The sequence below is a fragment of the Ambystoma mexicanum genome, chromosome 2q (genome assembly GCF_040938575.1).
Source record: "Ambystoma mexicanum isolate Mex_15411 chromosome 2q, UKY_AmexF1_1, whole genome shotgun sequence".
Lineage (NCBI taxonomy): Eukaryota > Metazoa > Chordata > Amphibia > Caudata > Ambystomatidae > Ambystoma > Ambystoma mexicanum.
In genome coordinates this window covers 1,166,409,432-1,166,434,910 of record NC_090924.1, presented here as the reverse complement: position 1 = coordinate 1,166,434,910, position 25,479 = coordinate 1,166,409,432, and the positions used below count along the sequence as shown (strand labels likewise).

The 25,479-nt window shown below is 45.5% G+C and overlaps 1 protein-coding gene across 4 annotated transcripts in view; it reads left to right on the top strand.

Moving 5' to 3' along the window:
- DYNC1I1 (dynein cytoplasmic 1 intermediate chain 1) overlaps positions 1–25,479 on the top strand; it is a 2,709,604-nt gene that overhangs the window by 990,947 nt on the left and 1,693,178 nt on the right. The gene's annotated exons all lie outside the window — the stretch shown is intronic.

Below are 25,479 nucleotides of genomic sequence, written 5' to 3'. Positions count from 1 at the left end.
ACTGTTGTGGCACTTCATTCTTAATGTCCAAAGGAAGGAATGAGTGGGCACAACCAATTTTCTTTACTTTTTTGTTAAATTGCTAATATTTGAAAAAAAGTTATTTGGTCCTGTCGCCAGATGCCTCCCCGTTTGCGAGGGGTGGTAGGAAATAATGATGCACAAATGGCTGGATTGGTTTGTCCAGTCTGCTGGAAGGACCTACGTGGGCACCCCCACTAAATGTTATTTAAATTTGTTAGGTTGTATATTGATATTCGTTACAGAGTCTTGACAAACTTGATTGATTCAAATGTAGGTATATTTATTATTTAAATGCGCATTCTAGTAGGCCTCTTGCAAGAATGGTATTGTCCAATGCATTTCGGTCTATTCAAGACCTTCTTCAGGGACTGTTGTTAAGGAAACAATAAAAGTAGAAAATGATAATATGGTAACAATCAACATAATAATTTAGAAGTAAATCAAACATGTGTTTTATGCATTATTCAGAATTTATAGTACAAAAACTGTTAATAAATGTACCTGTGTTCACGGTTCTTTAAATACTTGGTCTTATATATGCATTCTTTCTTATGGAAAAAATTCCCACATTTTTGTCCACTCAAGCAGTTTCACCTTTGATAGCCGTTATATATCAGATATACTCCGCATATGGCAGTTCGGGTTAGGAAATCTAAATGGTGAAAAGTATATATTTTTGTGGGATTCTAACACTTAATGTTCTCTGAGAGACACCCCCTGAATGCCCCTTTCTTGGCTTGGGCTCACTATGCTCGGTTGTCCCTGAAATTTGTGGGAAATATTACAACCCTACAATTAAAAATATCACCAGCACCATTGCATTCACAAAAACATACCCACAAAACACACAGCCAATAACATGGACACACTCATGCATACAAACACAATGTTTGTTTTGGTTTCAATCTACCTATGCTTTCACCCCTTGCCACCTACGCACTCTCTTGACACTCTCCTCCCAGATGGCCTGCCCCCATGCACTCTGCACTCTGGAATCAGGAAGCAGGGGAATGTGTCAATCACACCTCGCCCTAATTCCAGGTTGCTGCAGCGCATGAAAGTGGCAACATTTCAACGTGCCTGACGGTCCATGAAGATGTGGATGGGGAAGCGAAACGCCACCAATCTTTGCATAGCCTATTGTGCATGCACTAGCTCGGGCACCCAAAGTCATAGGGATACTTGGTTTCCCTCACAATACAACCCGGCGCTCCCTCAGCTGTTCACTGCAGCTCAGGTGGCACTCATGTTTTCCAATGGGCTGGATGTTTGGCTCCCTCCAATGGGTGGCAGGTTGCCGCTCTGTCACCCTTTATGAAGATCTGCCACTTATGTTGTTTGTGCTATTTTTAGTATTAGCATTACAACTAATCACCACTAACTGAAGGATGCTATTAGCAGCTGGTGTAACAGTGTTTGCCATGTTTATAGGCCTGAATGAAACAGTGCAAAACCTCCAACTGAACTACTCATACATGAAGAAAATGTGCCTCATTCCATAATCAGGTAAGGAAGCCTCCACTCTAATATCCTCAAAACCCTGGGCATTAGCCTATTGCACAATAAGAATTATTTAAACCACCTTACACTCGCTATGTAGAATTTTCTCACCACTAAGTGCAATTCTTTTCACCTTACGGAACATTCTTCAATTCGTACCTTTTCCCTTTTTTCAAAATGGGGTTCTCAGACAAAAATTCTTAAAAAAATAATGTTGTAAAAAAAGTCTGAGATTGGACGCTGTGTACACGTGAGATGGGCTGTGATTGAGTTTGCACTTTTCTGGGCGGGAACCAGAGACTTGGTTCTAATGCTAATTTCAGAACATTTAGCTTTTTTCATCTGTGCCCAAATCTTGACCTGCAGAAGTCATGCTTGCCTCATTTTTAGTTTGGGCTATTAGGTATCATTTGCTATAAAGCCCAAACTATTGCATTCAAATACAGAATCGTTTATAGGGGAGGGGGGGAATGGCATATGACGAGGAGTACAGAAAACGTCATTTGAGGAGGGACAGACAGTGTATTTGGTGTTGTTTAGTTATGAGCCCACTCATTGCCTGCCTTTCCCCACCCAAAGATCCTCCACATGTGAACTCTTTGAGCTTCGTGGGGGCGGCCATGTTAGATGAAGTTCACGCATGCGCACGGTCCTAGAGGATGATGTGTGGGGGTCTAGTTGTTGGGCAACGTGAGCGCTGTGACTGTGTCATGACGCTCGCGTGCTCCTTTAATAAAAGGGGCTCTGCTGGCACTGCGAGGGCAGAGCAGCAGAGCCCCAGGAAGTGGCAACTCGTGTCTGTGTTTCTGTGTGTGTGGGCCTGCCACGTGGACATGGCCTATTGTGTGCCGCGGCCCGAGTGTCCTCGGAGCCACGGCTGAGGCAACTGCGGGTGACACCCTCACATTGAGAGTCTTGCGCCCGGTGATACCGGGCGCTGTAGGGTGCTCCCTATGCATGGTTCGCCGGCTGATACCCGGTGCACCTCTCGTGTCGGGTGTTCCCGACACCATCGGTTGGCTGCCACGGAGACCGGAGGCAGCCCACAACACTGGCCTGCCGCTTGGTGATTGTGGCGGGCAGGAGAAACGACACGAGCACACGGCCGCGGTCGGCGGCCATGTGGAAGAGCCGGTGTGGTCTGCTGCGGCTGGCCCTGCGTGTTGCGGCATCGGCCGCGTGTGGAAGGAGCGGTGGGTGGTCCTGGTGCCCACGCGCCCCCCTGTGTCCCCGGGAGACTCCGGCACCTGTCCCCTGGCCCGGCGGTGCGCTGCATTAAGGCCGCGTGTTAGGTGGGGGGAGCGAAGAGGTCGCGTGTGCGGTCATGTTCGGCAGCCGGGGCACCTGGACGCACATCTGTCAGTGGGCGCCCGGTGCCGAGAACTTTCACCTCCATCCCTGAAAAGGGGAGTTTTCATCTGCGTCGCAGGCCGCCGAACAATGGATTGCCGGTGGGACGGCGTGTTGATGCCCTGACACAGAACAAAGGAGGTGGGCGGGGCCTGTGGGGCTCGTGCCGAGTGAGGTCACCATGTGGGCCTGGGGAGGCAGACGCGGTCATGCAGCTGTCTGCAGTTGAAGCGGCAGCCAGGGGGCCGGCAGCCCATGGTCGGATGGGCTGCTGAAATGGATTTAAAGCATTAAAACTCACCGAGGGTGCTCCGGACTCGGACCACGGTGCGGCCGGAAGGGGGCATGCCCTCCACTCGGGAGGACTGCCTAACAAAGGAAAAGGGGCGGGGCCATCTCTCTGTCTCTCGTGTTGAGGGAGGGAAGAAGACCCCCTCACCCAGGCCGCCGCAGGGAAGAGCCTGGTTACGCCGAACAGGGAGGCCCATCAACGGCCGGCCCAAGAAAGAAAATACACCTTGGTTACCAGAAGGGGCCTCAAGATTCACAAGGCGGCCCAGCAAAAAGGGAAAAATTGGACAGTATCTCCACCTATCAGCACCGGTGACTGAATTTGGCATTCCCAGCGGCTGCCGGCATGTCGGACAACGAGGGAGTATGTCGGGGTCAACTGGCACCAATACCTCATTCCGATATCCTGGGGCGCCTGCAAGTCTGGGGTCCCGGTGGGCGGCCTGGGTGGAGAACCTGCAGCTATACTTTGCTGCGGTGGAGATCAAGGATGCAGCTAAGCGCCCGACGCTCCTGTACTCTACCGGACTGGCTGTTCAGAGGTTGTTTAAGACACTAAGGCCAGTGGATGAGTCCTACGGCGCTGCCATCACAGCCCTGAACGGGTACTTCCGACCCATGGTCAATCAGGACTACGAACGGTTCAGAATGAGGTGTGCCAGGCAGGAAGAAGGGGAGAGCCTAGATGCATTTCACGGCAAGTTGCATGGCATTGCACTGTCCTGCGATCGGGGAAACTTCGAGGAAGACGAGGTCAGAGCGCAGATCATCTAAGGCTGCAGCTCCACCAAACTGCGCAAGCAGGTTCTAAGGGACCCAGCGCTGACCCTCGATCGAATACTGGAGCTTGGCCGGGCCCAGGAACTGGCGGAGGTGCGGGCCTCGGCCATGGATTCCTCTAGACACCACCTAAAGATGGAGGTCCCCACGCAGCGAGTGAAGGTTGAGGAGGTGGCGGCTGTCTGTAGGTGGCCTGGAGCAAGATTGTTGCGGAGGGGAGACTGGCCGAAGAGAGACCCCAATGCCAGAATATGTCATCAGTGTGGGTGGGATCTGCCCCACCCGCAGGACTGCCTGGTGATGGGACAAATCTATGGAAGGTGAGGGAAAGGAGACCATTTCGCACGAGTGTGTCTCGCTCCAGCCCCAGCCGGCATGGAGGGGGCATCAGGGGGGAGTGAGGTGAAGGGGAGAAGGACCCCCAAGGTGGCGGCGGTCCAGGTGGCAGAGAGTCCCTGAGAAGCATCGTATGATATGGGGGAGGAGTACAAAGAGAATATATTCGTCTTGTCTTGCAGCGGCGCCGAGGGCCAGTTTGATCCCGGGATTTTCTGAGTGGGAGGACCCCGTCACAGGGAGTCACACAGTACAGAGTCCACAGACGGGTCAGAAAGTGAAATGCTGCAGAGACTGTTGCATTGGGGCCAGTGGATGGTGGCTGAGACAGCTGCGATCTGACACGTAAACACCCAGCCTCTGTAGCAGCACGTGGTTATGCGGTTTCCAGTCTAATGTAGAGCGAGTTTAGAACCCCCACCCCGCCACATGTCTATTGCTGTCCATGATGGCGGTTTGCACGTGTGTTGGACAATGCTCGAAGTGCGTTCTCACTGTAGATGGTACTGGGACCAAGCAGAGATAATTGCCAATCAGAGCATAGAAACTGCTATTATTATGGACTTCACGCAAACTCGCACATCTTCCCTCCGCACTTCGAGGTGATCCCAGGTGCAGCTGTGCGTTTTGCGAACGCCTCGTGCATACACAGCTTGAGGTTCGCTGCTTATGTCATTTGGCCTCTGGTTAGTGTGCACTGTTGTGTTGGACCGCAGCGCCGAGGTTGTGTTTGCGTACATTTTCCCCCTGAGCTGCGCTACACCTAGGCTGTTGTGCTGCACACATGTTTCCGTGCTGCTGCTAACGGGGTCAAACATGTCAAAGAACAGTGAAGTCTTGCTGGAAAGCTCATGGGCACAGGATCGCCAGTTATCTTTAACGTCCCAAGTTAATACATTAGCAACATATTGGCTAATAAAGGTTATTAATACAGCGCTCAAAAACAGGTGAAATACGACATGAAGCGCTATATAAAAACTAAAGTTCTTCATCACTAACTATCCCTGCAGTGCCAGGGGAAGGAAGCAAAGGACAGCAGTACATCTGCTTATTTCATTCAAGTGAAGACGGGCCCAAGCCACCGAACCTGTTTCCCTTATTCCTGCATTGTGATGTGGGATAAAAAACAGAGTTTATCTGAATGTGTTAATATTGCAGAGGTAACCCTCAAAGGAAACCTGTCATTTGCAGGTCCCTCAATCGGCCCCTGTCTCATTGGTGATGGAGTAGCCTAAAATAGGATGCTATGTTAAGTATTAACAAAGACTGGGGATGGTCTCCCATTCGCACCCAGACATTCTACTTTGAAGGGCCTCTACTAGCTGCCTCATAGTTGTCAAACCTTCACAGTCACAGTTTAACTCCTTTGATGGGGAACTGCTTTTGTAAGTGGCCTGGTGGGACCTTCCCATCTCGTTTACTTGGGCTGGCAGAATATTTTGGGGATGCAACAGCAATTAAGGAATTTCACAAAATGCAGATACTGGTCAGATATATGTGTTTTTTCTGCTATACATGGATGGATATGTGCTATGTTTTGTTGTAAAATATGCAGTAAGCCCCTTTAGAAACCTTTTTAGACATATACTTGCTCCTTTACTAACTGCTGTTATCTGGCCATTGGGAATGAATGCAAATGTTGGGATAAACTAACAGAAAATCGTCAAGGCTATATTTAGTCACACTCTCCTCTTTTTTTTGTTTATTTGTAGCCAGTACCATTCAGACTATTTAATTTTTCATAAAAATATCTGTTTTATTGTTTCCGTATTAACCGATCTTGTATACATCTCTCTTTCCTGGGAACACATTTCTAAACAGTTCATTTATACACAATCATTTGGCCAGACAGAAAAAGGCTGTCAACATAATATTGTATACAATAAAAATAAAACATATTTCTTACACACAAAATCAGGACACTTTATAATTACAGTGTGTTTTTCCAGTGCATTTCCTTAATTGTATAAGTCTTGTCCTAGTTAAAGCAGTGCTGGTGGTTGCTGAATAGAAAAGTCGACACAGTGTGTTTCGGCTGTCTCGTCACCAACTGGGTAAGCAGCCTTCATCAGGAGGATAACGTAATTCTCAAGTACACAAACATGTGGAATGTGTCTACAAAGGGAGACAAAGAGGAGGGTGAGGGAGGAGACCAATTTCTTCAGAAAGGACGTGAAATTACATGTATAGAATGAAAAAGCTGATAAATGGAGTATCTCCATACCTTATTCAGTAGTGGCCTGTCCCATCTTTTTGCGGCTGGGAATCCCTACTATTGGGTGGAGTCCAAAAATGGAAGCACAATGTGTCACCAATCTAAAAAGTAAAGCAACGTATCAGTATATAATAAATGTATACACTGAGGTACAGTACAATCCCCTCTGTATAGAGTCAATCAGGCAACAAGTCCTACCTTAGGGAGAGAGTCTACAACCATGAGTTTTAATAGTCGTGGGGATCCGGATACATGTCCCTGGAATGGGAGTGGGGATCTACAAGCATCAATGAATTGTGTTATAAAACACACAGCCCCTTGTCTCATGAAGCAAAACATAGTCTACATTTCGGTTCCCAAGAATAGTAAGGTGAAATTGACTTTACTTATCTTTGTAGGTCCAGAACACACCATTTTATTTGGAGTGCTGGGGGGTTACTTAGTAACGCCTTATCCAACCTACTCATGTACAAAAAAAATATGTTCCCCTCACTACTTTACATGGCTGGTGGCAGTGGTTTGATCTTCCTACCTTTGTGGTTTTGTACTGCAGGCTGAGTCCTCAGCTGCAATATAGCACCCATGGGTGATCATCTTGTCAAAATGGCCCGCTCTTCTTTTTTCACCATTTTCTACTTGTGAGGTCTTTCTTGGATTTTACTTTGCGCGCCAAGATAGGTTTGAGTCCTTAGTTCATTTTGCCTTTTGCGGGCTTCAGTACTGAAACCCGCCTCTGGCTCAGTGTGTCTGGAAGGGCAGAAAGCGAGGGAGGTTCCTGAAACTCCCCTGTCCTTTGTCTTTAGGAATGCCACCGTGAACAAAGCTTGCTGAAACCTCCTGGACCTTTGAATTGCCTGGCGGAGCCCTGCTGCTGTGCTGAAACTCCTTTTTATGATCGACAAGAGAAGCTCCTGAAGGGACAACTTCTTCCCTTGGATTAGTAGGACCAACTAACCCCGAGACGAACTCCACTAGACCATCTTTCCCAACTGGCTGTAACTTATTTGCTGCTGCAGGAACTGAGTGCCAGGGGTGGATAAATCCGTAGTCGAATGCAACGTCTGTAATCTGTCCAGAAGCTCCAGGAGTCTCCCCAGAAACCTCCAAAAGCAGGACGACCAGAAGTTGAGTCCCATAACCAGAGTGTAGGACTCAAGGAGTGAAGGAAGCCAGCCGGTGTCCAAGACCCACAGTGGTGCTGTATACCGAGCGCTGAAACTGAGAAGTGGAGCTGATCTAAAAAGAGCCCGTAACTGCTGCCGACCTCCAGACATCCTCCCTCTTGTCCCCACAACTGAAGCCCAGGAACCCAGGATCGGCATAGATGCAACCAGACAGAAGCCAGCTGGACCACTCTTCTTCTAACCAAAGGTACTGCTCTGACTTGGGGTATTTACTTCAGTGTCTTTCGCTTTGTTCTTCTGCATTGAGACTTGCAGTAGCTACTTTGCTAGAGTTAATGTCAGATCTACCCTTCACAAGGGTAACAGCTTGTGACCCTACAGTGATCTTTCTTCCCTAAACTCTCTAACTTTGTGCAAGACGTTGTCATCTAAGAAGTGCCTCAGCTCCATAGACTTTGCTCCAACTGACTTTGGCTGTCCTGGCTCCCTGCAGACTCTTCTAGTCCATTTGACTCATTGTCCCTCATTGGTGATAACTTGGGTTTTACCTATTATTGCTGAGAAAGGTTTTTAATCTAGACTTCATTGGAAGATGTAAGTGATCACATGCCCTGAGAGAACCTGTTCAGCCTTTTTCCTTCCCTTAACCTTTCCTTTCTACCAAACATCAGAATCTACAAAGTGTGCTAGTGATATATTAATGCCATTACTGTCCTAGATAGTGAAGTTACCTCAGGGTGTAGGAAGTGTGTAAGAAGCATCTCTAAAGAGTATCTGCTAGCTTTGTGTTGATTCTGGAAAAGTATTTTAAAGTATATGTGATTGTTACACGTATTGTCCTTTTTCAAGAACGCTTATTTAAAAACTACTGTTAAATAAATACATTATTTATAACAAAAACATTGAGTGTAAGTATTACTTGGCTACTTGTATTGGTGGATTTCATTGCTACAGCTCTACAGCTCACATTTACCCCTCTTGAGATAAGCCTGGCTGCTCAGTCACTCTACCAACTTGTGTAGGCCTATACGATAAGGTGGGTTACCTAATACCAAGTGGACACGTGCTGTGTAGTCTCTCTCAGAGTTACTACATCAATTCTTGCCTAACACTGGTGGCATGCGGTGGGATAGACATAGAGTGGTTACATTGATTATTTGCTGTACTTGTGCCGAACTGAACCAGCCACAAGGCTAAGCTCCATCAAAAAGTGAAACAATTGTAACATGCCAAATATGGATAACTTTAACGCAGCAGCCCTGATTGTCCCGACAGTAGATCAACTGAAAGACATGTGCAACACCAGGGGACTGACTGTGAAAGGAAAGAAATGTGAATGGAATACAAGGTTGTTGAATCACCAAAGTTTGGGTAGTCGGCCTGTAACACCTACTCACCCAAGTAATGTGGAAGATAATGATGAGGATGCTAGTTTAAAGTCAAGCTCCAATCTGCAAGAGTAGTCAGAGTAGGTAGAAGAGTCTCAGGAAGAGAGGCCCTCTCTGCCCCAGCCTGCCCTTATACTTCAGCCATTTTCTATTGGGACCCTAGAAGGTCCACATTTAAACCCAGAATATGTTTCTCTTGAATGACTAAGATTAGAGTCGGAGTTCAAGAAACTAAATGCCCTAACTGATGCCAAACATCAAGAGGTGATACTAAGAGAAAGAGAGATGCAACATGAAATGGATATGGGAAGTATGTCCCTTGATTCTGCTTCCCTTTCAGGGTTCTCTAGGTCTGCTAGTACCAAGAGGCCTTGCCTGTCCAAAGAAGCAGTGAGTATGTATGAACCTAAACTTGATGTGTTGGATTGGCTGGGTACGTTTGAATACACCTATGGTCTTCAAGGAATCAGGGGGAGTGATTACATTCCATTGCTCATGTCTAGGCTCCCCATGAATGGCTGTGATGCTGTGATGGAGTTGGGTGTCATTGAGAGAAAGGATTATGAATCAGTAATGCTGGTATTAATAGCCATATTGGGAAAACTCCTTCCCAGTACCTTAAGTGGTTTAAGACCCTCAGAAAGACTGATGGTACCCCTTGGGCTACCTGGGTATGTGCATGTTTGAAAAGCTTAGATGTTTGGGGTAAGGGGTATAGAGAAAACACCTTATAGGAATGAGGAATCTTTTTTTGTTAGAATCTATCTATTTTTGATGGCTGCACTCCTGAGCTGAAACAGCACTTAGCTGACTCAAGAGAGTGATCCAAAAAGCTAGCACAAGCTGCTGATGTGTGGGTAGCCAGCAGGGCCACACACAAGGACCCGAGGGTAACTCACAAAAAGGAAGAGGGGAAGCAGCACAATAAAGAGGGAAAAGAGAATTCTAATTCCAACCATCCAAAAGAGGGACACAAACATAGCAAGTTTATATTCCATGGGAAACCTAGTAGGACTAGTGAATCCTGTGGTGCCAAACCAGAGCGAAGTCAACAGAAACCCCAATTCCAGAGTACATTTGGGAAATGTTTTGTATGTGGGTCTGTAGATCATGTGAAAGGGGATTCCAGGTGTAAGGGTAAACCTTCAGGGGTCCACACTGCCTCCTTAGACTTCATCCCTGAGAGAGAAGCACAAATGGCAAGTGCACACATTCAACTACTTGCTGAAGACCCCATTGGAGTTCAAGCCAGTGTTTCTTTAGTGACCCTTAGTCTGTGGGAACAATGGAATGAGATGTGTACAACTCCATACAAGATAACACCAACGAATATTATAAGGACAGTGTTCTTGTAAATGGTCAAGAAACCCCTGCCGTCAGAGACACTGGGGCAAGCATAACAGTGGTAGATGAACGTTTTTTCAAACCTGAGGATGTAGCTAAGGCACCCAAAGGTCCCAGTAAACTTGCAGGAGGCCCTATCTAAAGGTTCATATTCCGTCAGCTCTCATCCAGTGAAATAGTATGACTTTTAGAATTCCTGTTAGTGTGCAGAATGAAGTGCCAGAGAGAGTCTTGTTGGGAAATGAGTTGAAAACTCTTGGAGTTGTATCTAGTATCCCCAGGCCTCCCAGCAAAGAGAAGCAGTAGCAAACAAGATTGGCTAGAGAGGCAACCTTGAGAGACTCTCAGTTTGAAGTGGAGGAGATTTCAAAGACAGAGTCAACCGCTGGAAGAACAACCCGACAAAGAAACTTGAACGAAGCTTGCTGCATCCTCCTGAACCTTTGAATTGCCCAGTGAAGCCCTGCTGCTTTGCTGAAACTCCTTTTTCTGATCGACAAGATAAAGGGATGACTTCTTACCTTGGCACTGTTAGCAACAACTTGTGACCAGGGAAGCAACCATGGTTGAAATGTTGAGGGGGACCAATTTTCCAGATGTACTTTTAGGATTATGGTATTCTTTGCAAACCTACGCGGCAAACTGCAAAAACCTATTGAGGGGAGGGATTGGATTAGGGGATCATGTCTACCTATAGAATATGTGCATGTTATTTCTTCATTTATGGTCTCTTATCTGTAACACACACCCTGAGCTACATCTATACAAGTGGTGTAAGGCCCTCGTCATAGTACACAATGGCAGCAGAATAATACTTTGCAACACTGTATATAAAGGTGAATGGTAGGCTATTCTAATGGAATGGCAACCCAATTCCAACCTTGGACATTTGGCTTGCTAGCAGCTTGTACATAGAAACAAAACCCAGGTGCTTGGAGATACTTCAGCTATCCCCTTGTGTCCCCAATTAGTCTAGCCTCTCTTATCGGTAGGCCTCATGCCAGTGTCTTTTGTTAGAAGGTTGACCTTGCCTTTATGCACACACTCGGCATATTCGAGGGAGTGTAGGCACATCACTATCTTAGATTCAGACAAAATTAATAGCCCTTGTTTACAAGCTCTTCATCACGTGTTACAAGACCATGAAATTGTCCATATTGTCTGTACATTTAACACCATTGGATTCAATTATGCTGGGTACAGTTGCTCCTCTTGGCCTTTAGAGACTTGCTCACTATATCCCATATTAACTTCATGCCCTTTTCATTGTCCAATATTTGGCATCTGCAAATGGTCTTGTTCGTCCTAATCTTTAGGAAATATGTCCTTGCACATGGTCTGCGCGTAGACTCCCTTTGAGCTTTTCCTTCATCTCTCTAAATAGCATCCTTGATTCCAAGCCAATGTACACCTTTATTCTGCAAGGGAAAAAGTGTTTTTTTCATCATATTTCTACATTAAGATCCTGGGCTCGTATTTTGAGTTAACTGGGTTGATTGACATAAGCCGTCGTCCAACTTCGACTGAGGTTTGTCCTAAACGTTATATATATTACTCTTCTGAACAAGCTTCTATGTACGTATTCTTTCTACCTTGCGTTTCAGCGTATTTACAGTTATTGGCCATTAAGTGACTTCCTTCCTCTTTGTGTTCATACATACTGCATCATGGAGCAAATTATTTTCTTAGTGCCTCAATGCCATTGCCATACGTAAGTTCTTAAGTTTGTTTAATGTACATCCATGTTGCATACCACTTTATTCATGGGTGCATTCCAGCAACTCGGAAAGGGTCAGCTTTCCTCCAGTGTTTCAACTTGATGGTATCTTCTGAATGGCTGTCTGAGTGCATATCATCTTTCATCTACTCAACGTGGTATGGACATGTCGCATAAACCTTTGCATGGGTTCCCAATTGCGGCTCCTCATCTGTCATTCCAAGACAGTGGGGGTGAGGGGCGCTGACTGGGCAGAATGCTTCCATTGCTCCTCTACAGTGACAACATTGGTGCAGCCTGCAGGAAGGAACAAAGGAGCTGTCTCCTACACGAAGGATGTAGTCACTAAGGACTTTCTTTCACTTAGGGAGAATTATTTTTGAGCTAAGCTTTTTTGTAAAGAATGCGTGAAGGGGATCCATCAAATCCCATGGACTGTCACCCGAGAGATTGATGGGCTCTAGGAGTTGACCGACTGAACGAGAATTGTCCCTTTGAGAGTATGGTGTATAGAGATTTGCTAGTTGATCAACTAACTTTTATCTGAGGATGGATTGTGAACATTGTTACTGCCCCAAAACCTGTTATTAGATTTTGGACATTTTCGTACTCAAAGGAATAACGTGTAACATGTTTACCAGTTAAAATAACGGGTTATGGGGAATTTCCAGGACACATGATCAACACATGTCCCCTTACCTGAAAGATGGGTGGCTTTACGTATGCAGAGAGGGTAAAGAACCTGTCTCTAGTAGGAAGGGGGATGCTGAACAAAAACAAGGTTTCCCATTTAGGATGAAGGGGTTCTGGAGATTCACCAATGATCTGGTGATCTCAATGTCACCTGGCCTAGTAAGATCGTTGTCTCTGTCTTCCCTCTGTTCCCCCTCCCTTGCCTTGAAACATTTGTGTATAGGTGCCTTATAAATGCCATATCATATCATATCATCACTGACATCCTAATTGGCTTATCTGGCCGAACAGAGTCATTCTCAGTGCTCCTCAACATCTCCGAGCCTACAAGTCTAGAAATGTCCTTGCTGTGTGTGAACCTTTCCTTTGGATTGGATTATCCTTGCATATTGTCCTGGATTTTGGGACTTCCTTTCTTTTACTTAGTAATAGTGGGCACTTGAGAATAGAACTTTCTGTGATGTTTTCATTTTGGAAGTGTCTGGACTATTTTTGTTTTACTTGCATCTTTAACGTCTGCTCCAGTGTGTTTCCTCCTGTTAGTTTGTAAGGTACAGTCTTTAATCTCCCTGTGCATACTTCACTACATGCCCTATTTCATGTATTAATATGTGTGTTGTTTATCTTTTCAGCTACATGGGGAATGGTGCAGGGGCATTGAATCCTCCCAACCTTAGGGGGTCCCCAGATGACTGGAGATATTATTTCTTCATTCAATTGTGGTCTCCTTGAGGTTTGTGTGGACTAGCGGTGACACTCCTTTGTATCTGACAGGTCCCTGCGATGTCGTTTTATATATTTCTTTAAACGGTGTGCAAAAGGAATGAGTGATTACAGGTGAAATCCCCTATACTCTTTCATTTTACTGTCTGTTTTGTAACAAATGTAAAAGCCACCTGCAAATTACACTTAAAATGAATTACTATGGGATCCACCTGCTTTTAGCAGGCATTCAACACAGGCAGGTTCCATAATCTCCTGCAAGTTTTGCAGGCATATTGGGTGGATATATATTTCCTCCTCCCACTTTGCGATTTTTAAAAATGCCCGAAGTAGTAAAAACAAGTGTAAAGACTGGTGCAGGCCTTTTAAACCTTATTTTTACACTTATTTTCCACATCACAACTTTTAAATGAGCCCAAGGAAGTAAATAACCCTCATAGTTCAACTAAATCACCTATGAGAATTGGGAGAGGGAGAAATAGCACCTTGCTGCTTTGCATTCAAGCAACAAGCATTTTGGGAACATCAGAAAGACCTCAGGTTTTTATGTTTGACAACTATATCTGCATTACTAATTTAAAGCTGAAAACCTTCTGAATATGTAATGTACATTGGTACATATGTCTGCAAATCTTGGTACATATGTACTCTTTTAGAAAGCCTTTAGTCCCGGTTGTGTTGTTTAGCTATCCTTCTTAAGTTGCACCTATTCCTAGAATCCGCCTATCTCATGCAAACAGTAGAACATTAGTGAGAGATGATAGAATTAGGATGGGATCGAATATTTGGGGAGACCAAAGATGGGATTCCATATACTGAAGTAGTCCGGACACCCTTATCCCCCCCTGGTAGTTGCACCCATGTATTTAACTTTCTGAATCATATTCAAAGTGTGTTGCTATGCAGGAAGTGTAGGAGAATGGAAGGAGCAAGAAACCCACAGAAAGTCAAGATGAAGGAATCCTATCTCCAGTGTGCTCTGCTATGCCTGGCTGCCTAAACCCACCCCTTCTCTAGCCCTTCACTTCAAAGACCCTTTGGTGTGCAACCCCCAATTATGAGGTAGACGTTGTAATAGAATTGCCTCTTTGAAGCCAGGCTCCCAGAAGATCTCCTGTTGTGAGTCACTGAGTCTGGCAGGGAAGAGGTACCTAACCTCCCAGAGTGCCAACAGAGGCAGGCCTCCTGTCCATTGTCCAATTAACTGGAACGCAGAATGACAGGGGCCTGGAATCCACATTGCCTTTCATAGCTGTTCCAAGGTCAAAGGGATGACACTGCTATGCTACAAATAAGATGTGGATTTTAATAAGTATGTGAACAGTCCACCACCATCCCAAAACCTAGGCATGGCTTATATTTTCTAGATTAATCTGCCACCAGGGGATGGTTTTTCATGATTAGGATGTTTTTGGAACAGAGATGTAGAATTAAAAATGAAATGCTACCTCTACACTGCAGTGACGTGGCTGTCACAGAAGCTGTCAAATAGGGCACCTTTGACCTCTGAACCTGCTTTGTGCCATGGGAGAGCAGAAGCTGCAGATCAGGGAGAGTGAAGCAGCAGGGAACAGATGTACACTATGCTTTTTGCATGGAGCTTGATGAAAGGGGGTCTATTTAGCAGACCACCCTTTTCTGAGATGGGATTACACACATCATTTGTTATTAAATAAAAATAAAAAAGCCAGGGCTTTTACATCCTTACCAGATGGCAATTCCTCACACATAGAACATGTAACATCTAAGCTAACTGACAATAGATGAATCTTCCTTTATTCTACTAGCTGTGCAAACTGGAATCTGTCATTATTGGGCATACTGAATGAACCCAGAATGTGTTAACTTGACCTATAGAATCTGCCCTTACTATACAAATTGGAATTTGTTCTTCTAAATGGACATAACGGAAGTTGCCCCTGATGCACCAGCTGGTCATATAGAAATTCCCCTTACTGCGCTAACCATACCTATGGAATCTGCACTTACTGTGCAAATATTAAAAGTCACGTCATTACGTGGCACTAGAGGGTGTGATGGAGTCAGATAAGGAGGCTGAAGGAGATGACTGGTGCAGCTCCCTCTCCAGCAAGTAAGTGGAGTTTAAACTACCACCTAAAGTGACCCACACTCCGTATTTTATTGTGATAGGCAACGGGTTCCAACAAATGGGATGAGTAGAGAAAAAGAAGTGAGAGGAGATACAGGGAGCATCGAACAGTGAGGATGAGTGCAGAGAAGGAGAGGAGGGAATAAGATGGTGAGTAGATAGAAATATAGTCAGACAGGTGCTAATGTGCAAGGCTATTTATAGCTTTATAAACTAGGAGATGGAACTTCAAAATGGAGTGGTTGTGCATGGAGAGGCACGTGGGTTGAAGTGGGGAATGATCTGGGTAGGTTGTAGAGATTATGGGTGGAAACATTTAGGGAATTGCCTAGAAGGGGATAAGAGGTAAAGAGGAAGGCCAAAGAGTAGGCATGAGCAGCATTCAGGTTTGATCATTTCAAGGGTTGAGATTAGAGTTTTCATAGAGTGGAAAGAAATTGACACATTTTCTGAATGTTGAGAAAGTGAATAGTGCAGCAAAGGCAGAAGGAACGGAAGGGATAAGTCAGTTTCATGAAGCTGAAAACAAAGAACTCATTGCTGTGCTCAACAAAGTTACAGCTTTTATACACAAAACTAGATAATTTACATAAATACAAATACCAGTTACAACGTCATCCTAAAATCCCCATAGGGCAACCATATACAAAAAATCTAACCATCCCCTCCATTCGCTAATCCCATTGGATATATTTACTAAACACAATCCCATTTCCAGGTAGTCTCATTTCATAGTCAATCATGTCATCCTGAAATATAATTGGTTTATTAGCTCATACTAGTAATCAGTTTACATTTTAACCCAGAACGTGATGTGCATGGCCTCGACAATTGATATTGATATTGATATTTTATTTCTATCGCGCTCATACACAAGTATTTCAGAGCGCGACAAGGCAAAGGGAAAGGGAACAGAGGAGAATAAATACAACAATCTTACTAGGCCCAGTGACATTGACAGCGTGCAAGTGCATGTGAGAGGGGGAGGGGGAGAAGTGCATGGAAGGGGGGAGAAAAAGAGAGTGCAGAGCAAGGAGAAAAACAGATAAATAATAATAAATTAATGAATAATAAAGGCAACAAACAGTGGTAGTGCAGCCAGCAAGTGGCAAGTGCTGAGTTTAAGGCAGCAGACTGGGTAGGTCTGATAAGTGCAGGAAGAAAAGGGGTGGACTGTATGGGTACAGATGCAGACCCCAGTGCAAGGTGTGGCCCGGAGTCAGTGCGTCAGGTTGGAGAGGTGAGCAGGTACCTGGTCCCGGAGGACAGAGGGTGGCCAGGTGCCCAGTGCCGAGGGAGAACAGAATTAGCAGGGGGGTGGGGGCGAAGGCAGAAGCAAAGAGGAAGGTCTTGAGGTGCTTCCGGAACCGGATATGGTTCACCTCAAGTTTTAGAGTGGCAAGGAGGCTGTTCCAGATGGAGGCCCCAGCCAAAGACAGAGATCTACCCCCAGCTGATTCTTTGAGAAATGACTGACCCTGAGGGAGTTAGAGGTAGAAGAGTGGAGAGCTCGAGATGGGAGATATTTGCGGCGGGGATAGCTGAAGGTATGTTGGACCCAGGCCCCAGAAACCCTTGTGGACAATGCAGAGGGTCTTGAATTTAATCCTTGCACCACTGGGAGCCAATGGAGAGATTTCAGAGCTGGAGAGATGCGATTCCAGGGCTTGAGGCCAAGGACAAGTCTTGCAATCCTGTTCTGGATAAGTTGCAAAGGGTGGAGAGTAGAGGCAGGTAGATTAAGAAAGAGGCTGTTGCAATAGTCCAACCTAGAGAGAACCAGACCTTGGGAGACAGTGAGCTTCTGGGGGAAGGAGAGGAAAGGCAGAGTACCTCTGAGGAGGTGCAATAAGAAGTTTGACTTTTTTGAGACCTCTGCGATGTGGGCGGAGAAGGAAAGTGTGGATTCAAAGGTGACACCAAGGTTCTTGGTCTCGCAGGTGGGGATAGGAGGAGGACAAAGGGAAGCTGGCCAGAGAGTGAGGGGAAAAGATGGTGATGGTGTGCCGATGAGGAGGCACCCCGTCTTATTGGCATTCAGACAAAGATAGTTGGCAGCATACCAATCTTGAATAGCTGTTAGGCAATCGGAGATGAGAGAGGTAGAGGAGGTGGCCGAGAGCAGCCTGAAAATGAGTTGAGTGCCGTCAGTTTAGCACTGGAGGTTTGAGATAAAATGGCAATGCAGCAGGCGAGAGTTGCCAGGTATTGGTTGAAAAGCCAGGGCGAGAGACAATGTTTCCTAGAGGTAGGAGAGAAAACAGTGACCATTCCTTTTTATCACATATTAACCCCTTTATCGCCCCAAACAAGCTGGCATGCCAAACTGCCCTTTCAGCATTCCTTAACCTCACCTCATGGGACTTCCATCTTAAATCATGTGGCCTCACTAGCACAAATTATGCTTATTTTCCTGATACTCCAGACGGAACCATAAAACAATTGTCAAGCTCTGCCCTCGAGTATCCATCCATACATTCATTACCTAACCTCAATTTGACCCTCGCAATCTAACCTGACCCCACTGGTCATTCAAAAACAAGGCTTCATGTTCTCCAGAAGTTTGGCCCTTGTATCTACACATCCATCTGGCCATGAAATCCAACCTAATTGCAATTCATTCTGGCCTCACCTCGCTTCCTCCCCTTCTCTTGACCTGCTCATTCAAACACCCCACGGCTTAAGGAAAACTCAACCACGGCAAACCAGAAACTATGCAGCCTAAAAATGGGGCTGAAATCTTCAAAGTCTTTATATACAGACGGTAGAACTTATAACACCATAGTATTCTAAATGCATATTCAATCTAAGTCATCTCAAGTCCCCACATGTTCACTTCATAAGATTACTGTGATCACCCCTGTGGGAGCAGGGAGGACTATCCAAGGAGAACACAGTATAGTCCACTCCAGTCCCCCTCCCCTGACCCTCCTTTACCTTGCCATCCCATGTACGTGTGCCATGTACATAGTAACTGGGACCAAAAATAGTCAGGTCTACCTTACTCTCAGGGAAATACTGGGATGTGGAGGAAGTGCAGAGGTATGCAAAGCAATCGTCAAAACACTGTTGAGCAATCTCGAGGCCAATGCAAACTAGAAGAGGGAAAACCATGAAGAGAGAGAAGACTTCCCTGGAGGAACCACAGGCATGGGGAATGCTTGAGCTGTCGGCGAACAGAAGAGGCTGCAGGACTGGGGCTTACCGGGTCGGTGGTGGCATTCCCAATAGGTCCAACATGGAAGCACTATCTGGCAAGAGGGAGAAGCTGCAGTCTAGGTGGGTGAAACCAAGGGACAATGCGGTCGAGAGGATACATGCTCTCTGTCACGGACTGAACACTGCGAAACTGCTGCAGCACACCAGAGGAGGAGAGAAGACTGTAGAAGCCGGAAACTGAAGTCGAAAGACCAGGGACCGACCGAAACCTACCCGGAAAGACCCTAAAGGTACAGGAGTGGCTGGGACAGATGGTAGGGGCAGACGGGAGCAGTGGGATACTCTGACCCAGCCAATCAGGGAGAGAAGGAAAATCCTTGGTAACGATGATAATTTTTCAAACACCCAAGAAAAAAACCCAAGAAAGACGGGTATGGGATCCATACCCAATAACGAAGATCAACATAAGTCATCTTCATAGTTGCAGTAATTTGAAGGATAGTGATCCAGGTCTGCCAAAGAGAAGTAAGAAACATTGTAGTTCTTGGCAGGATGTGAACCATGTCTGCCAGAGAGAAGTGAGAAGGAGAGAAACGGGGTCAGGGACACCCACTGAGAAGTGGGGCATTTTCTTGCATCCGATCTTGAGAGGATAGTGAGCCGAAGGAGCAGAACATAAAAAGAAGACAACCAGAGGTCTATGACCCAAACCAAGAATTGTGATGTCTTCCTAGTGGTCCCACTTGGCAGGAAAGTGAACCAAGTGGGCCAAATCGAACAGCAAGAGAAACCAGTGTCTGGGTTCCGAAATCTGCACACAGCATGAGTTATCTTCCTTGTTGCAGTACTTGGTAAAAGAAAGATACCATGTAAACCACAATCAAAGAAGAGAAGTTAAGAACTGTGTGGTTGAAGCCAAAGTGAGAAAGGCCAGGGGAAGAGAGACATTCCCCCTGGTATTGTGAAATGTGTAAAGTAAAGCCTGAGAAAGGCCAGGAGTAGGGAGACATTCCCCCTGGTATTGTGAACTGTGTACATTAAAGCCTGAGAAAGGTCAAGGGGAAGGGAGACCTTCCCCCTGGTATTGTGAACTGTAAGAACACAACCTGAGAAAGGCCTGGGGAAAGGAGTCATTGCCCTGGCATTGTGAAATCATGAAATCGAGTGAAAAGAGAGTGCAGGGGAAGGGAGACATTCCACTTCGGTTTGTGTCAAGATACCTGGAGAAAGGAGACATTTTCCAAGAACCCAATAATGAAGAAATAACTATGGGAAATAATGGATGTTGATGTTTTGAGCTGGAACTTTACCTCTTACGTGTGTACTGCTTTTCGACGTTATAAATGGGAACTTTGTTTTGTGCTTGAAAAAGGACCTGTAACCTGGGGATTGGAGTCATTCCCTCAGGTTTTGAAACCCTTTCGGAACTTTGCTTTGCTGTCCAGAAGAAGGGAGTCATTCTTCTGGACCAAGAAGATGTGTTACTATATTAGCTTACTTATAAGTGTAAGGGATAGAGGTTGGATTTCTGACACAGGACAGTGGGCCTTTCAGTTGCTTTGACATTCTGACAGGACCCTTAGTATTTCAGCTGAGGTGCGAAATCCCTCAAAGTGTCAGGGAGAGGTTGGTTTATTCTCTATTTTGGTATAATAAACGTTTATGCCAACAACCATGCCATCTGTTTGGCAGTCTCCTGCTTGTGTACCCTTTCATTGTTGCTTATTATGTTGCTACATGATGCAAACTAAAATGTATCCAAAACTAGAAACAAAATAACACATGTATCCCAAATCTTCTAACTACACAGAACACATGTTAATTGCAATATTGTGTTTAAACATGCCACACCAGAGGCTAATATAACTTGTGTAGCGTAAACCTCTTTTTCTTGTGGAGACATTGTACGTGCATCCCAACAGAGAGCACATTCGGAAAACCCAATTTCCTGTAGAGTGAGGCCCAGAAGAAGTGACCAACAGTGTTCAAAGCAGAAGAGAGGTCTACGAGCATAAGTATTGAAGAATGTTTGGAGTGGTGAGCATCAGAGAGAAAGTTGGAAACTTGCATGAGTGCATTCTTGGTGGAATGTTTACTAAGGAAGCCAGATTGAAGTGGATCTCAAGGTCATTATCACTAAGATACGTAGTAATCCAGTTGAAGACCGCCCACTCAAAGACCTCCGAGTAATCGATAAGGAGGAAAACTGGATAATAGTTCACTGTGACTTTGGATCATCATAGGGTTTCTTAAAAAGGGGTTGCACAGTTGCAATTTTAAAAAAGGCAGGGAAGAGTCTTGTGAAGAGAGTGAGATCAAAGAGCTCAAAGAGATAAGGACAGATGATTGAGACTAGGTCTTTGACCATTTGAGGAGAAAATGAGTTTATGAATAGGAGGATGATTTGGCCGAGTCCAGTGCACAAGTGATGGCAGCAAGGAATATTTTGTAGGCCAGGAGTGGGGTGGGGGTACCTGATTGCACGAGCGTCGTAGGTGATGATGCATGTTTGTTTTTAGGGTCTGAATCTCAGAGTGTTGCAGGGTTGACAATAGGGACAGGAGGCTATGAAGATAATGGGAAAAAAGAGTTGGAGTACAAGGGGAATTATAGAGGGCAAGTGTGAAGAGTGAGAGAGGAGTTGAGTAGTGGCATATTCAAAAGAGAAAGAGGTGATGTCAGGTGACATAGGGGGCAGTGATGGGGCCTTATTGATAAGGAACTAAACTCCACTGCCCTTCCACTACCACCCTTCCCAACAGATCAGGGAGAGGGGGAGAAGGTATCAGAGTCAGTGGCCCTCATTCCAACCCAGGCGTTAAGGGTTTAACGGCGCCTTCGGCGCCGTTAACCCTTAATGCCTGATTTCCACCTTAATGCCTGCTTTTAGCAGGCGTTAAGTACCAAGGCGCTAAGCGTCCTTGGCGCTAATTACGGCACCGTAATTTACGGTGCCGTAATTAGCGCCTTCCCCACTCCCATTATGCCCGATGGTGCAAAAATGGGAATGAGGAAGGGTAAATGGGGATTGGGGATTTACCCCCCCCACTCACCTTGGAATGGGGCGGTAAATCCGCCATCCACCATGGTGTAAACGGAGTTTACGGAGTTTACACCATGGTGGTAAAGTAGGGAACTTACCACCTGGGTTGGAATGAGGGCCAGTGTGTAGAGCCACTTTTCTAGGAGAGTCATTAAGGGGCGATGGAAGAGCCATGATTCTGTGGTAGCAAGAACTGAAAGTTGAGGGTGATAAAAGGTAAGTGGTCAGTGATACAGGAAGACTTTTTGCAGAGGGACTGTGTATTGGATAGTACAAATTAAAGAGGATTGAAGGTGGGGGAAGGAGCAGGTGTTGGGCTGTTGGCAAATGGGATAGATGAGGTGTAAGATCCTGTGAAAACTGGAACATCAGGCTAAAGGGGTACTGATGTTGGGGGAGGGGAGGCATATGGGGAGAGGGTAGAGTGAGGTACGGGCTAGAATGAGTTGTGGCTGAAGGCTAGGAGAGAAGAGGAGGGGCACAGTGAGTGCAAGGAGGAATGAAGCAAAGTCAAGGTGTATGATGGAGGGTGAAGGAAATATGCAAGTGAAGACACTGAAGGAAAAGTACAGCCCAAGAGAAAGAAGGTAGCTGGGTGAATATAAAAAGGGAAGAGGAAATGATTGGCTGGAAAGAAGCAGGTGTATGTTCTGAGGTGGGCTGCCATGGGGCTATATGTAACCAAAGCCCAGTTAAGAAGCCATACCAGGGATACTCCATGGGTCTGTCTTAGATGTAAGAACAAACACCTCTGCATTGAATAGAGAGCCACTGGGTCGAAGGAGCCCGAAGTGTGAAATAAGCATCAAGGCAAAAGGCAAACACAGTGAAGACCTGGCATGAACAGGGTCTCTAGCCCAGTGCCCTTTCTAGCCCACAAAGACCGAGCAGTTAACAGTTAATAGTTTGGGCCCTTGGCTGCAGATGCCCAGGCTGAACGCCCAAGGAGACTCAATATCAAGGGAAACAGTGTGTCACATAACTGTCTGAGAGCCAATCAGAGTACTCAGGAAGGCTTTCAGACTTGGAGGCAGGGTCCTGCATGTTCCAGGCCAGGCAGGCTCTATTTTTGAGGCAGGGTCCTCTCATGGTGGACAGGATCCTCTGGGAATGCAGTATCTGGCATAAAAATGACTTCAAAGTGAAATTCAGTTTGCATGATGTGGTCACATGACCTCCTGGGAACCAATTAGAATGTTCAAGATGGCTTCCAGACTTTCAGGGAGAGTCCTGATGGAGCCCCAGGGAATTTCGTTTTGGAGGCAAGACCCTCATATGATGCACATGGTGCTGGTAAATTGGCATCATGGAATCCTGAGCTGCTGACCTAACTTGGCATAATTGGATTTGGCCATACTGTGCTTCTTGGCAAAATTAAACCGATAATGACTGTCCTAGTTTGCCATAATGTAATCTGGCACAGGTTTACAACCTGAACATTTTGGTACCTAGCAGAGCTATGATAATTGGCCATAAACTGACAACGGTGTGCATGTCTGTACATCCAATGATGGTGAGAGTGTTTTGATATTAGTATCAACCAATGGTGTGAGTACCAATGCTTTTGATATTTCACCAGAAAATTGAGTAAGTGCATGCCATGTAGATAGCAATATCCGGTATATAGTAATAACTGAGATATGTTTTGAGCACCATGTCAAATACGGACAAATTATACAATCCCCATGCATGCCACACGATAAGAGTGAGTGGGCCTGTGATATCAATGTCCATTCAATGCATAGTCAAAGGATATATATCACACACAGCTATTGGCTTCGTTGCTACTAGTTTTCTAGCTTTTCGGGTTGATTAATACATCTCTCTCCCATCTTGTCTTTGATTTTGGGGTCTTGCTGTTTTGCAAGGAAGGTTTCAGCAGGTCTGGCCTGAATGATAGAAAGTGCATTGCATTCTAAAATAAGCCAAAAGTGACTGATTTTATTAGTGCATGATAGCCATGTCCATGCGTTTGCAGCTTTTCCTTTCATAAAAATAGAAATTATTTAAGTGGGGTTGTCCCCAAAAGGATTTAATAGTTCTGCCAAAATGCAGACATTACAGGCGCATAAATAAAAGCCTCGCATGATGGCCATTGACTCTGGGAAGTATGCGTTTTTTTCTAAAGAACTTTTTTTAGACCCTAAATGGAGTACACAATTATGTGCAGGCAAACCCGGAGACAGAGGCCTTCTATTCGTTGTACAATAACGTACACCTGCCTAGTTTTTTTTCCCTTGGCCTCTGTATAAACGAAGGGCTATTTATCTCACAGCCACTAATCCCCCATCTTTCATTATTGTTCTGTAACTGAATCCTCAACATACTTTGGGGATATTAGACGCTTTAATTGCTAAATGGATTGTAAATCTCTTTCACGGCCTCTGCCGCTCTTACTTGCGCACTCTCCGCCATTTGTTCTCACCCCTCCCACATGCTATGTAGTTATGTCATGTTATTTGTTTTTTATATATAGGGCACTGCGATCCAGAGGTATCCAGGCGCTAAGAAGTCAATAATCAGCCGAGAGTGTGTTCTAGCTCTCGTAGTCCTTCTTCTGTGTTACTACCAGTCTTCACCTGCTCACCTTGAATGGTCAAAAGACGAACTGTTATAATTCCCATAAAAGGCAAATTGTTGGATTCCAATATGAGACGTGCCCTGCCCCAAATGCACAATAGCCTCTGATCAAATGAGAACCGTTCTGAATGCAAAGCAAAGGAAGGTTTGCATTTTGGTTGGGGCTCACACTCGCATCTATCCTGCAAAAGGTGGGTCGACTGTGAACAGTGATGGGCTGCAACTAAAAGTAATTTTAGGGATCAAATGTCATACTTTCAGGGCCTAAACGGAACGTATTCTATGATGTGCATCAAAATGGGCTTCGTTAAGAGTGTGGCTTTAATTCCATGAGTTTTCTGCATAATTACCACCAAACTGATTTACTGTTACCGCTACTCGGCCTGTAGGATTTACTGCCGATGTATGAGTGATAGTAAGGTGGTGTTAAACACATTTCTGGAGTCCAGAGGACTCCTCAGGGATGTTTCCATATTTACCAAGAGCGGTACTTCCGCAGCAATAAATCTGATTGCTGCTGATGGAAGTGTAGAATTTACTGGCAGCTCTATGCTGGGGTTAAATCCTCCACTTAACCTCCAAACCTGGAACATGACAATGTGGTGAAGTTGGCATTCATTCAATTACCACCAAAAAAGTGGTGGTTACAGAATTACTGACAAAGATGTACTGCACTTCCGAACTCGTTATGAGGTCGAATGCCTTTTTTAGAGGGATGAATAGGGAAACCATATAAAAACCCTTAAGTGGCAGAGCAGGATCCTGGGTTTCTGTCACAGATGGTATTCTGGTGCACAGGAATGCTTGCTCACAGTAGGTGAGGAGCGGGAGCGCCTTGTGGTGCGCAGTACACCTGCTGCAAATCAACTGAAATAGGCCAATATTGTGCACATTGGATATTGGTGACCACACCCTCGTGTACAGTTAAGTATATTTCTGCTTGACAATTCTAGATGTTAGTTTTCCCAAATGTGTTTGCACAGGTCACATTTTGATTCACTGCAAAACTGCGAGGCCAGATACATCAATGGACATGGCCCAGGACTGCACTGCCTTCCCTGGTACACAGTTGCAGAAGCGGTCAGCTTCAACCCCATGCGAA